At 41.5% G+C, this 13,504-nt stretch overlaps 1 protein-coding gene across 6 annotated transcripts in view; it reads right to left on the bottom strand.

The window, feature by feature from the left end:
• The window catches only part of LOC129855328 (ras-specific guanine nucleotide-releasing factor RalGPS2-like), a 147,666-nt gene extending 135,095 nt beyond the window's left edge, over positions 1-12,571 (bottom strand). For all 6 annotated transcript variants that reach the window (XM_055922864.1, XM_055922865.1, XM_055922867.1 and 3 more), the window contains exon 1: positions 12,392-12,571. The gene's annotated coding sequence lies outside the window, so the exon portion shown is untranslated. The remainder of the gene's footprint in view (positions 1-12,391) is intronic.
• Between the last annotated feature and the right edge of the window lie 933 nt (positions 12,572-13,504).

Genomic DNA, 13,504 nt, shown 5'->3' with positions numbered 1-13,504 from the left:
ACACTTCATTCGTCTTCCTCTGGGTGTCAAGAGGACGTCAGAGGAGAAATTTTTTGTTTATCTTGTACTGACGTGAAATAAGACCTATTTCTTTGGCGTGACCGACAACTTCCGGTTCTCTGAATCGCGCGATTTGTAGGTGTGATTGTCTTCTGTTTTGCTGCCGTTACGGATGAAAACTATCTCCGTCTCGAAGTTTGTTTGATACATGTGACCATATCATCTTAATGTATGTTTTTTCAATATAGTTTTAACAGATTATTTGAATTTTTTCGGGAGTTTTGCCGTGTTCCGTTCTGTGGCTTTTTTTCTTTGGCCAGTCGACCAGTACATATGCTAAATGAAGAGGGAAAGTTTCCATTATGAATGGATTGAACGACTCATCAGGACTAAGGACACCTTGATCAACATTCTAATGAAAGATCAGCAATAGTAAGACCCAATTTACGATGTTATTTCATAAATCTGTCGTGCATGTGAACTGGTCGGGGGCGCCCAGCTGGTTCTGGCTGGCGTGGCTATGCTAATTTAGCGCTACATTTTGTTTTCGCTATAAAACATTTAATAAATCAGAAATATTGTTTGGATTCACCAGATGTTGGGCTTTCAATATCTGTACGCTGTGTATTTTTTCTGAAATGTTTTAAGACAAGTAAATAGTTATATGACGTTGGTCTCTAATTGTTCTGGCTGCGTCGGCACTATTTCAGATTGCAGCTGCAATGTAGAACTGTGATTTATACCTGAAAAATTCAAATTTAAAAAAAAAAAACTATGCTATACCATAAATATGTTATCAGACTGTCATCTTATGAACTTGTTTCTTGGTTAGTGGCTATATATATTTTTATTTAGTCGAATTAGTGATAGCTACTGACGCAGGAAAAAACTGTTGGAGTAAAAAAATTGTGTATTTTGCTAACGTGTTTAGCTAGATTTACATATTGTGTCTTCCCTGTAAAACATTATAAAAATCTGAAATGGTGGCTTTATTCACAGGATCTGTATCTTTCATTAGGTGTCTTGGACTTGTGATTTAATGATATTTAGATGCTACTATTTAATTGTGACGCTATGCTAGCAATGCTAATCAGTGTGGGGGGGGTGGGGGGTGCTCCCGGACCCGGGGTAGGTGCTCGGTAGAGGTTAAAGGGGGTCAAGTTAATACAGACAATATTTCAGATTTTCAAAGTGTCTTACAGCGAAAACACAATAAATCGTTATATTAGCATACCACATGTGCAAACATTACCAGAGCATTGATTCTAGCCAAAGAGAGCGATAACGTCAACATCGCCAAAATATATTAATTTTTTCACTAACCTTCTCAGAATTCCTCAGATGACACTCCTGTAACATCATATTACAACATACATATAGAGTTTGCTCGAAAATGTGCATATTTAGCAGCAGCGCCTCTTCAACCTCAGGAGGCTGAAGAAATTCGGCTTGTCACCAAAAGCACTCACAAACTTCTACAGATGCACAATCGAGAGCATCCTGTCGGGCCTTATCACTGCCTGGTACGGCAACTGCTCCGCCCATAACCGTTAAGGCTCTCCAGAGGATAGTGAGGTCTGCACAACGCATCACTGGGGGCAAACTACCTGCCCTACAGGACACCTACACCACCCGATGTCACAGGAAGGCCAAAAGGATCATCAAGGACAACAACCACCCGAGCCACTGCCTGTTCACCCTGCTATCATCCAGAAGGTGAGGTCAGTACAGGTGCATCAAAGCGGGGACCGAAAGACTGAAAAACAGCTTCTATCACTGGTCCTGTGTGGCTCAGTTGGTAGAGCATGGCGCTTGCAACGCCAGGGTTGTGGGTTCAATTCCCACGGGGGGACCAGGGTTCAATTCCCACGGGGGGACCAGGATGAATATGTATGAACTTTCCAATTTGTAAGTCGCTCTGGATAAGAGCGTCTGCTAAATGACTTAAATGTAAATGTAAAATCACAAGGCCATCAGACTGTTAAACAGCCACCACTAACATCGAGTGGCTGCTGCCAACATACTGACTCAACTCCAGCTCACTTTAATAATGGAAATTGATCAGAAAATGTATCACTAGCCCCTTTAAACAACGTCACTTAATATAATGTATATGTATATACTGTACTCTATATCATCTACTGCATCTTGCCATCTTTATGTAATACATGTATCACTAGCCACTTTAAACTATGCACTTTTATGTTTACATACCCTACATTACTCATCTCATTTGTATATACTGTACTCGACACCATCTACTGCATCTTGCCTATGCCGTTCTGTACCATCACTCATTCATATATCTGTATGTACATATTCTTTATCCCTTTACACTTGTGTGTGTATAAGGTAGTAGTTGTGGAATTGTTAGGTTAGATTACTCGTTGGTTATTACTGCATTGTCGGAACTAGAAGCACAAGCATTTCGCTACACTCGCATTAACATCTGCTAACCATGTGTATGTGACAAATAAAATTTGATTTGATTTTGTGCACAGGGGCATTGTCATGCTGAAAAAGAAAAGGGCCTTGCCCAAACTGTTGCACACGTCTAGAATGTAATTGTATGCTGTGGCTTTAAGATTTCCCTTCATTGGAACTAAGTGGCCTAGCCCAAGCCATGAAAAAAAACTGCCCCAGACCATTATTCCTCCACTAAACGTTATAGTTGGCACTATGCTTTGCGGCAGGTAGCGTTCTCCTGGCATGCGCCAAACCCAGATTCTTCCGTCAGACTGCCAGATGGTGAAGCGTGATTTATCACTCCAGAGAATGCATTTCCACTGCACCAGAGTCCAATTGCAGCGAGCTTTACACCCATCCAGCCAATGCTTGGCCTTGCACATGGTGATTTAAGGCTTCCGTGCGGCTGCTAGGCAAAGGAAACCCATTTCATGAAGCTTCCGACTAACAGTTCTTGTGCTGACGTTGCTTCCAGAGGCAGTTTTGAAATCTGTAGTGAGTGTTGCACCCGAGGACACAATTTTTACACGCTACGTGATTCAGCACTCTGTTCTCGTTCTTTGAGCTTGTGTGGCCTACCGCTTTGCGGCTGAGCCGTTGTTTCTCCTAGTCGTTTCCACTTCACAATAACAGCACTTACAGTTGACCGGGGCAGCTCTAGCAGGGAAGAAATTTGACAAACTGACTTGTTGGAATGGTGGCATCCTATGACGGTGCCACATTGAAAGTCACGGAGTTCTTCAGTAAGGCCATTCTGCTGCCAATGTTGGCCTACGGAGGTTGCATGGCTGTGTGCTCGATTTTAAACACATCTCAACAACGGGTGTGGTTGAAATAGCCATATCCACTCATTTGAAGGGGTGTCCACATACTTACACAAAAGTATGTATAAAAAAATGTCACTATCATTATGGGGTTATTGTTTGTAGATTTAAAATGTTGTATTATCCATTTTGAATTCAGGCTGTAACAACAAATAGTGGATTAAGTCAAAAGGTATGAATACTTTCTGAAGGCACTGTGTATAAGCCTTACAGGAATCTAACAAGGCTTAGGACTGGCCTTATTAGCCAGAGTTACATTTCTTCACCCCACCCACACGAGAGCTTGACCTAGGCACACGAGGGCCTGTTGCACTGACTGCAGCTACCTCGCCTGTTGTCCACCCACAGACTTTCCATGTATTATCCCTACATTTCATGGACACACACACAGTGAATCATTGAAGGGTTAGTTTACAGTGCGACTGTGTGAGAGAGGAGACTTGGGGTCTGTGTGATTGAGGCTGATAGAGCGGCTGATTCATATGCCCCCATTTCAGCACAACCATTAGAAAAATACACAGCTCCATACAACCGTGAACTGTTTACAAGAGCGAGTGAGAATGAGAATAGGGCAATATGACTTAACAATCACATCTATCATTTTCTAATTTATGGGCAATTCACAGTATATCAATTACCAGTCAGAAGCTGACACACCAACTCATTCAAAGGTTTTTCTTTATTTTTTACTCTTTTCTACACTATAGAATAATAGTAAAGACATCAAAACTATGAACATATGGAATCATGTAGAAACCAGAAGTGTTAAACAAATCAAAATATATTTTATATTTGAGATTCTTCAAAGTAGCCACCCTTTGCCTTGATGACAGCTTTGCAGCCTCTTGGCATTCTCTCAACCAGCTTCATGATGTAGTCCCCTGGAATGCATTTCAATTAACAGGTGTGCCTTGGAAAGATATTACACAAATTAACTTAACTTCTAAAAATGTGTTTGAGCCAATCAGTTGTGTTGTGACCAGGTAGGGGGGTTTACAGAAGATAGCCCTATTGGGTAAAAGACCAAGTCCATATCATGACAAGAATAGCTCAAAAAGGCGAAGAGAAACGACAGTCCGTCATTATTTTAGCACATTAAGGTCAGTCAAGCCGGAAAATTACAATAACTTTAAACATTTCTTCAAAACTGTCTTGGGAAAAAGGCATAATCATAAATTCAAATTTATCAAATGAATTAGATATATCGTGCGAGTTGAGAATGAGATTGGAGGAACAGAACAGAGAGAGGGGGAGTGTGCCACTTGTAGTTGTTTGAACCACTCCCAGTATAAGTACAGGCGGAGACATCCAGTTCCAGACCAGTATGATCAAGGGAGGGCAGCCTGCCGTGGCAGCCGGGTAGCCTACTTGCTTGTGGTACCAGAGGGGAAGTCAGCTACAGACTGTGGGTCTCTACTCCGGTTTCCGGAAGTGAAAGTTGAGACATTCTCTTGAGTGACAGCCCAACAGCCAAACCCGCAGACCGAAGTTGGCAAGGGGCCACATGAGCTCCTTGACTCTGGGCACAACACACACAGTGTCTTGCAAGAGTATTCATCCCCCTTGGCGTTTTTCCTTTTTTGTTGCATTACAACCTGTAATTGAAATGGATTTTACTTGGATTTCATGTAATGGACATACAAAATAGTCCAAATTGGTATAGTGAAATAAAAAATTAACTTGTTTAAAATGTTGTTGTTTTTTAATTTAAAATGGAGAACGGTGCCAGCATGTATTCACCCCCTTTGCTATGAAGCCCTTAAATAAGACCTGGTGCAACTAATTACCTTCAGAAGTCACATAATTAGTTAGATTGCACACAGGTGGACTTTATTTAAGTGTCATATGATCTGTCACGATCTCATATATATAACACATATACATACACCCGTTATGAAAGGCTCCAGAGTCTGCAACACCACTAAGCAAGGGACACCAGCAAGCAAGTGGCACCATGAAGACCAAGGAGCTCTCCAAACAGGTCAGTGACAAAGTTGTGGAGAAGTACAGATCAGGATTGGGTTATAAAAAAAAATCACAAACTTTGAACATCCCACAGAGCACCATTAAATCCATTATTTTTAAAATTGGAAAGAATATGGCACCAGAACAAACTTGCCAAGAGAGGGCCACCCACCAAAACTCAAGGACCAGGCAAGGAGGGCATTAAGAGGCAACAAAGAGACCAAAGATAACCGTGAAGGATCTGCAAAGCGACACAGCGGAAATGGAAATATTTGTCCTTAGGACCACTTTAAGCCGTACACTCCACAGAGCTGGGGTTTACGGAAGAGTGGCCAGAAAAAAAGCCATTGCTTGAAGAAAAAAAATAAGCAAACACATGGTGTTCACCAAAAGTCATGTGGGAGACTCCCCAAACATATGGAAGAAGGTACTCGTCAGATGAGACAAATTGAGATTTTTGGCCATCAAGGAAAACGCTATGTCTGGCACAAACCCAACACCTCTCATCACACTGAGAACACCATCCCCACAGTGAAGCATGGTGGTGGCAGCATCATGCTGTGAGGATGTTTTTCCATCGGCAGGGACTGGGAAACTAGTCAGAATTGAAGGAATGATGGACGGCTCTAAATACGGGGACATTCTTGAGGGAAACCTGTTTCAGTCTTCAAGAGATTTGAGACTGGGACAGAGGTTCACCTTCCAGCAGGACAATGACCCTAAGCATACTGCTAAAGCAACACTCGAGTGGTTTAAGGGGCAACATTTAAATGTCTTGGAATGGCCTAGTCAAAGCCCAGACCTCAATCCAATTGATAATCTGTGGTATGACTTAAAGATTGCTTTACACCAGTGGAAGCCATCTAACTTGAAGGAGCTGGAGCAGTTTTGCCTTGAAGAATGGGTAAAAATCCCCATGGCTAGATGTGCCAAGCTTATAGAGACATACCCCAAGAGACTTGCAGCTGTGATTGCTGCAAAAGGTGGCTCTACAAAGTATTGACTTTGGGGAGTTTAATAGGTATGCACATTCAAGTTCAGTTTCTTATTTCTTGTTTGTTTCACAAAAAAAGATTTGACATCTTCAAAGTGGTAGGCATGTTGTGTAACTCAAATGATACCAATCCCCCAAAAATCCATTTTAATTACAGGTTGTAAGGCAACAAAATAGGAAAAATGCCAAGGGGGGTGAAAAGTTTTGCAAGCCACTGTACATAGACTAATATCGCTTGACACCCACCTCAGTAGGCAGCCAGCACCACAAGACACCTTACACACTGCTATTTTCTGCAGAATGTGTTCACGAAATGTATTTTCTGTGAAAGAAAAAAAACTAGTTGCACGTCCCTGATCACTTTATTGAAGAGACAAAAATGACGTGTGAAATGGTTTAAAATGCAGATTTCCTTTTGAACGTCTGTGTTTTGAAAATGCAGATCACTGAAATCTAATGCGGCCCCTGCCTTAACCTCCATGGCTGACTGCAGTATCATCACTATCACCACTCAGTCACAAAAGATGATAGGGCCAAAGACATCCTAGACAAGTCAGCGTGCATCTTAAAATGTGACCCACCACTTTGATCTTGTGTAGCCAAATATGAAATGGTGTTGTTTTTTTATACATAGAATAAAAGTAGAGACTCAGAGCTACAAAATGGTATATCGTACACTGCATGAGGAACAATGGGGAAGTAATTCTGCTTTGAAAGTTGATTAACTTGTAACCCCACTTTTGAGAAAATGGCCCTTGAATTATTTGGTACAGAGAGCTCTTTGTCTACACCTATTCAGCATCGTTCACACCCTCTTAAGCCTTAGCCCCACCCATCGCTTTAAGGATTCACATGAGGCCATGTGCTAAAGAGTGAGTAATTTAACTGTCACTTTACGGATACGATTACAATATGGCCATGTCAGCACACCCCTACCGGACACTTGTCTAAATTAATGGTCATGTGAAAGAAATGCTATAACCACCCCCCAACCACATCTAGCGAAGCGGATGGGTCATTACTGTCTAGACATGTACACATCTTCATGAAATACAATAGATGGCCATAATCACCCTCAGAAATACCTGGCTAACTTGATGGGTCATGTAATCTTCTGTTGAAGTAGAGTCATTTGCTTAGACATGTAGTTAGCTAGCTAAACAATGAACAATAATCCCAACCCATTCTACTAGCAATACAAACTGATTGTCATGCATGATATGCTGTAGTAACTAGGTTCAATGAGCTAGCTAGCTAACAATAGGCTATAACTAGCAATGCAAATGACTGACATACGAATAATATTGCTATACAGATCATACACGTAAAATTGGCGAGTGTACTTAAAATATCTGAAAATGTAGCTTAACTCTTACCCGTATACATGGATAAACACTTCACGGTAGCATGTATTTTCTGTTTGTGTCAATTCACTCCGCTTCACACTGACTGTGTGCAGAAAGTAGTCCATCACAATTTTTTCCAGTGTTCTTTATTGATAGCTCCTGCTAAATTCTGGGCAGTAATGATAAGAGCAGTAGCAACACTTTTGCAGTTCTCCATGGCTAAAAAAGCTGCGTTTCCAAGGATTATCTACACACACTGAGCATCTCATGTTATAGACAGACGCGTGCTACATGGCAGACCAATCCAAACTCATCTGTCGGCATGTCCAGCCCATCCATTATCTCACCCCAAAACAAAATAACACGTTCCAATGCCTCTCCTGTGAAGTACTGACGTGACATACGCCTTTCTTCTTGAAATGGTTCACAAACACCAACATTGAGACACACACAGACCAGGACACATGTTGCAATTTAAAGCTAGAATCCTAAAGTGGTGAAACTGCCACATCTGTTTGGGATATTACAACAAAGAGGTTACTGCAAACAAACACCCCCCCCCCCCCCCCCCCCCTCCTTCTCAGAAATCATTGCGCATGCGATAGAACAGCTATCAGCTAGAATACCATGCTCCTCACCTCAGTTTAGTTAACAAATCCAGACTCCATCTTTAAGAAAGTCCCATGTCATCCGAGGGACAAAACCCAGAGCAGGCTAACTAAACCCGAGACAGACCATGGCGCTGACATCTGACGCATGCCCTGTAGTGCGCACACACACACAGCAGAGAGTCTCATTTTACAGCTAATCACATTTCAGGCCTTGGAAAGACAGAACATAACACACAACTACAGCACCCAGCACCAGATGGGCGCACCTAGAGCACAGCAGTACTTCCACTTAGATTAGACTGCACTGACCAGTGTACGTGTGGGACAGTCATGGAGGACCAGTGACATATAGTGATGGGAAGAAAAAATATACAGTTACATATCAGGATATTATTTTTGATGATACATCGTATTGTTTTACGCTAGTTGGTTGTACCTGCACCAAAACGCCAGTATTTTTCCTTCATAGCTTGTTCTCCATCTTTTTAAAAAGGGAGCCAATTTGTTTTCAGCACTTTTATTACCATGACTGATCAAACTTGTTTTCTCATGGCTCTCGTCCCTCTTCAGCTGACATGAGCAATATGTTAGAATCATCAAATCGCAATAAAAACACATCAAAACACAATACATATAGAATCATAATAATATCATATTGTGAGGTACCTGGCAATTCCCTGCCCTAGCGACATACAGACAGTGACAAACTAGTGTGCAAAAATTAATTGTGACAAGATAGAAGACCAGGAAAAGGCCATTCTAACCAAACTAGTCTGTTTTTAAATGAGACACAGATGCAAGATAAATAGATTGGCTGTACATGCACCATGGGGTATCATGTAGCCTAGCAGTAAAGAGCATTGGGCCAGTAACCGGAAGATCACTGGTTCGAATCCCTGAGCCAGCAAGGTGGAAAACATCTGCCGTTCTGCCATTGAGCCAGAAAGTTAACCCCCAACAACTGCTCCACAGCCACTGATGACATGGATGTCGATTTAGGCAGCCCCCCCCCCACCCCCACCCTCACACCTATCTATTCAAAAGGGTTGGGTTAAATGCGGAAGAAATAATTCAGTTGAATGCATTCAGTTGTGCAACTGACTAGGTATTCCCTTTCCCTATATTAAAGAACTACAAAAATCTCTGAAACTGGAAACACTTATCTCCCCCCCTAGCTTTAAGCACCAGCTGTCAGAGCAGCTCATAGATTACTGCACCTGTACATAGCCCATCTATAATTTAGCCCAAACAACTACCTCTTTCCCTACTGTATTTATTTAGCTCCTTTGCACCCCATTATTTCTCTCTCTACTTTGCACATTCTTCCACTGCAAATCAACCATTCCAGTGTTTTACTTGCTATATTGTATTTACTTCGCCACCATGGCCTTTTTTTTGCATTCACCTCCCTTATCTCACCTCACTTGCTCACATTGTATATAGACTTATTCTTCTACTGTATTATTGACTGTATGTTTGTTTTACTCCATGTGTAACGCTGTGTTGTTGTATGTGTCGAACTGCTTTGCTTTATCTTGGCCAGGTCGTAATTGTAAATGAGAACGTGTTCTCAACTTGCCTACCTGGTTAAATAAAGGTGAAATAAAGTAAAATAAAAAAATTGTGAAACTTTCCCTTACTAATCTTGATTATTGAATGCTCTGTACACCAGATTCAATCCAGAGATTTTGCCCCCCCATCCCCAAAGTTTGGTAAAAAAATATATACACACTGAACAAAAATATAAACACACATGTAAAGTGTTGGTCTCATAGTTCATGAGCTGGTTTCAACTGGACCAGGCAGATGGCAGACCGTGTGTGTGGCATTTCTTGGGCGAGCGGTTTGCTGATGTCAAAATGTCCCAATTCTTCCAAGGACTGCATACTCAGCAGACATGTCACCCATTGTACGTGTTTGGGATGCTTTGGATTGATGTGTACAACAGCGTGTTCCAGTTCCCGCCAATATCCAGCAACTTTACACAGTCATTGAATAGGAGTGGGACAACATTCCACAGGCCACTATCAACAGCCTGATCAACTCTAAGCGAAGGAGATGTATCACGTTGCATGGGGAAAATGGTCACCCCAGAAAGTGACTGATTTTCTGATCCACACCTACTTTTTTTTTGTGGTATTTTTGACCAATATATTTGTAATCTGTAATCCCAGTCATGTGAAATTCATAGATTAGGGCACAATTTATTTAAATTTACTGATTTCCTTATATGATCTGTAACTCAGTAAAATCTTTGAAATTGTTGCATTTATATTTATGTTCAGTTTATATTGCTCTGTATCCTTTGCAACAGCTCTACTCATGCATGAAAATACATAATCTATTCTATAGGAGAGCTGCTAGGGAGACTCAGCGGCTGTGATCTCTTTTAGGGCTGAAATCTGGAACCTTATCTAACCATTCAATATCAGACTATTCACTTTATATTTTACCAATGGATAGACATGACAATTGTAGCTATGAGCATCTAACCCAACTCAAATCTATCTATATTCATCTTGAGAGAATGTTAATCTGGCAATACAAAAGTGCACATACAATACACATTTCTGTAGTTTTCTGTGTATCTAACCAAGGCTAGATCTGTTAAAGTGCTAGTTTAGCAAACTCCTCTCTGTGTTCGTTCCACGTCATGCCAAACATGTATGTCATGACAAGTTATGATAGGATAGAGGTCTTGGCTACAGTACAGCCTGTGACCAACCAGGCTGTGAAGGCACTACCATGACTATAAGACATCTCAGGGCTCGACATCGACGCTTGTCTGTTTCCCCGGGGCAAGTATAATAAAAATAATAATAATAATAATAAATATAGATTTAAGCTGGCCGAATGGACAAGTTAAAGAAATCACGCAAAACCCACAATATCAAACAATTAGGCTATGTCGATCCGAATTGGTGTCCTCCGGGGCTGGAGACAAGTGACTTGAGCTTTCCGACAAGTAAAAAAAAATGTCCTACTGGCTAAAAACGTTAATGTCCAGACCTGCATCTCAGGTATGGAACACAAGCTTACACTGCTTAACAGATATTACTGGGTTAACGGAAATCTGCCTGCATGGCATGTGGCATGACTGATATATGTTGCTGTAGAGTCCCTGGCTTTGCCCAGCAAGTGGCTATTGTCTAGCAATATCAAGGCAGCAATGAAAGATGCATCAGCAATCTGTTAAACGTGGCTCATCTAGGAAATGATGTGGGACATGAGACGTGCTTGGACTGTGCATTACAAATAATAAATTCATTACTCTACACTTTCACCCTTTGAAATCAATTATATCGACCCACGGTATTGCTTTTAACTGGTACATTACAGGGCCTAACATTACCTAGCTAATGTAGCAAAACACATTGATGCTGACATATCCTAGCTACAGTAGGCAGGCATCGCGATGTTGATGCCAACCTGTCATGAAAGATTAATTAATTCGTATTGCAACGGCTGGCTGGCTGGCTAACGTGATGCTTCTTGCCTGTGTATAAACTACAGGCCGTTGCACCTCCCTAAAAGTGCTCTGCTTTTTCAGACTAACTGCACATAGTAATAACTTCTATATTGAAAGACAACTAGTCAACCGGCAGTTTGTTTATATCCAAGCCATTTTAGTGAGAGAGGAAAAAAACACTCCCCGGATCTGGGCGGGACAGTGAGGGGGGTTCTGAGTCCAAGACAACCCGAGCCAAGGCGTTTCAGTAGCCATCAGTTTAGCGCTAACAGCAGGCTGGGGACAACACGCGCAAATAACCGTTAGCCAACTAGCCATCTCAGTTGGCAAAAAAACACAAATAGCAACGACATTAAAGAGAACAGTTGCTAGTTAGTTTGCTAACTAAACTTGTCAAACAAACATTGACTACCTACAGCTATCGTTAGCTAACTCGACAAGTGCAAACATCTTAAGACATTCTGAGAGCTAGAACTGTCTGTGGTGTAACGCAAGATAGTCAACGTTAGCTAACGTACTTAACGTTACTTCAACACATATTACTATTCAACTCAAAATAAACGCTTTACTTAAACCTTCAAAGAGAAAGCTTAATGTCGTTAGTGTGGCTTACTCCAGTGGATAACGTTAGCTAACCTTCCGCGCAAATGGATTTAGCATCAGGGATGCTGCCACACACCCTAGTTTACGAAAACAGACATAAACCAGACACTCACCACACAGAAATGGGTGCCAAATTCCTCTTTTCGGGTAGGGAAACTCGACCCCGGCAAATTTCAGAGGCTCCTACAAAGCCAAAAGCGGTGTGCTCTGCAACAGCTGTGTTCTGTTTTGAATGAGGGTTGAATGGACACGGGAAAAGGGGCGGAATTTAGAAAGTTCGCTCGCCTTCGCTGTTGCCCGCTGCAACCTGGTCTCAGAGCAGTTTGTATTATTGTGTACGGAAACCACAATCCTTGTTTTTAGGATAATAAATGACATGTCCAATGGTATGTTTTAATTTGTGGATGTCAGGCACCAATTTCGCATGATATAATACGAATTGTAATTTGTGACATATGTTACAAATTTGCAAAATGTTACAAATTTGAGAAACGTATGATATGTTACGAATTCTAGCTAGGCAGATAGGCGGCTAACCCTTAGCTAGCTGGCTAACGTTAGCTAGGCTAGGGGTTCGGGTTACGTTTAGGAGTTAGGTTAAAGGAGTAAAGTTTTGAAAGAGTTTTAAGTAGTTGCAAAGTAGCTAAAACGTAGTAAGTAGTTGTAACGTTTGCTTATTAGCTAAAATGCTAAAGTTGTCCCTGATGAAATTCAAACTCCCAACCTTTGAGTTGCTAGACATTCATTCCTATCCATTCACCCCAACCAACCATCCTACTTTCGTTTTTGCGTTAAATACCCATCTGTTTTATGTAACCATATCAAACCTAACATATACTAATACCTGTGTCCAGGATTTATTTTACTATGTTACGTTTAGTCAATGAGACCAGGCTAAAATATTTTTTTATGTCTCCCCCAATGTTACTAGGGAGTGTAAACTGATCCTAGATCTGTGGCTAAAGATAAGGGTGATTCCTACCACCGTGTGCCAGTACACCAGAGAATGCTGCGTGTGTGTCGCGTGGAGTCTTGACTGGCACCTTCCGGGGGCGCGAGACAGAGCTGGGCATTGTTTAGTCAACGAGAGTGGATGGTATGCCAGTGAAATTGCCACCGGTAATGGTAAGAGAGAGGATAGAGGTCTGTATTTTAGGTTTCTCGCTACGTCCCCAAATATTTTGCATTACAGCCAAGTTTTTATCTCGGATGTGACCAGTGTGCTT

This window comes from Salvelinus fontinalis, chromosome 5 (assembly GCF_029448725.1).
Source record: "Salvelinus fontinalis isolate EN_2023a chromosome 5, ASM2944872v1, whole genome shotgun sequence".
NCBI lineage: Eukaryota > Metazoa > Chordata > Actinopteri > Salmoniformes > Salmonidae > Salvelinus > Salvelinus fontinalis.
This window is presented reverse-complemented; position numbering and strand designations above follow the sequence as displayed.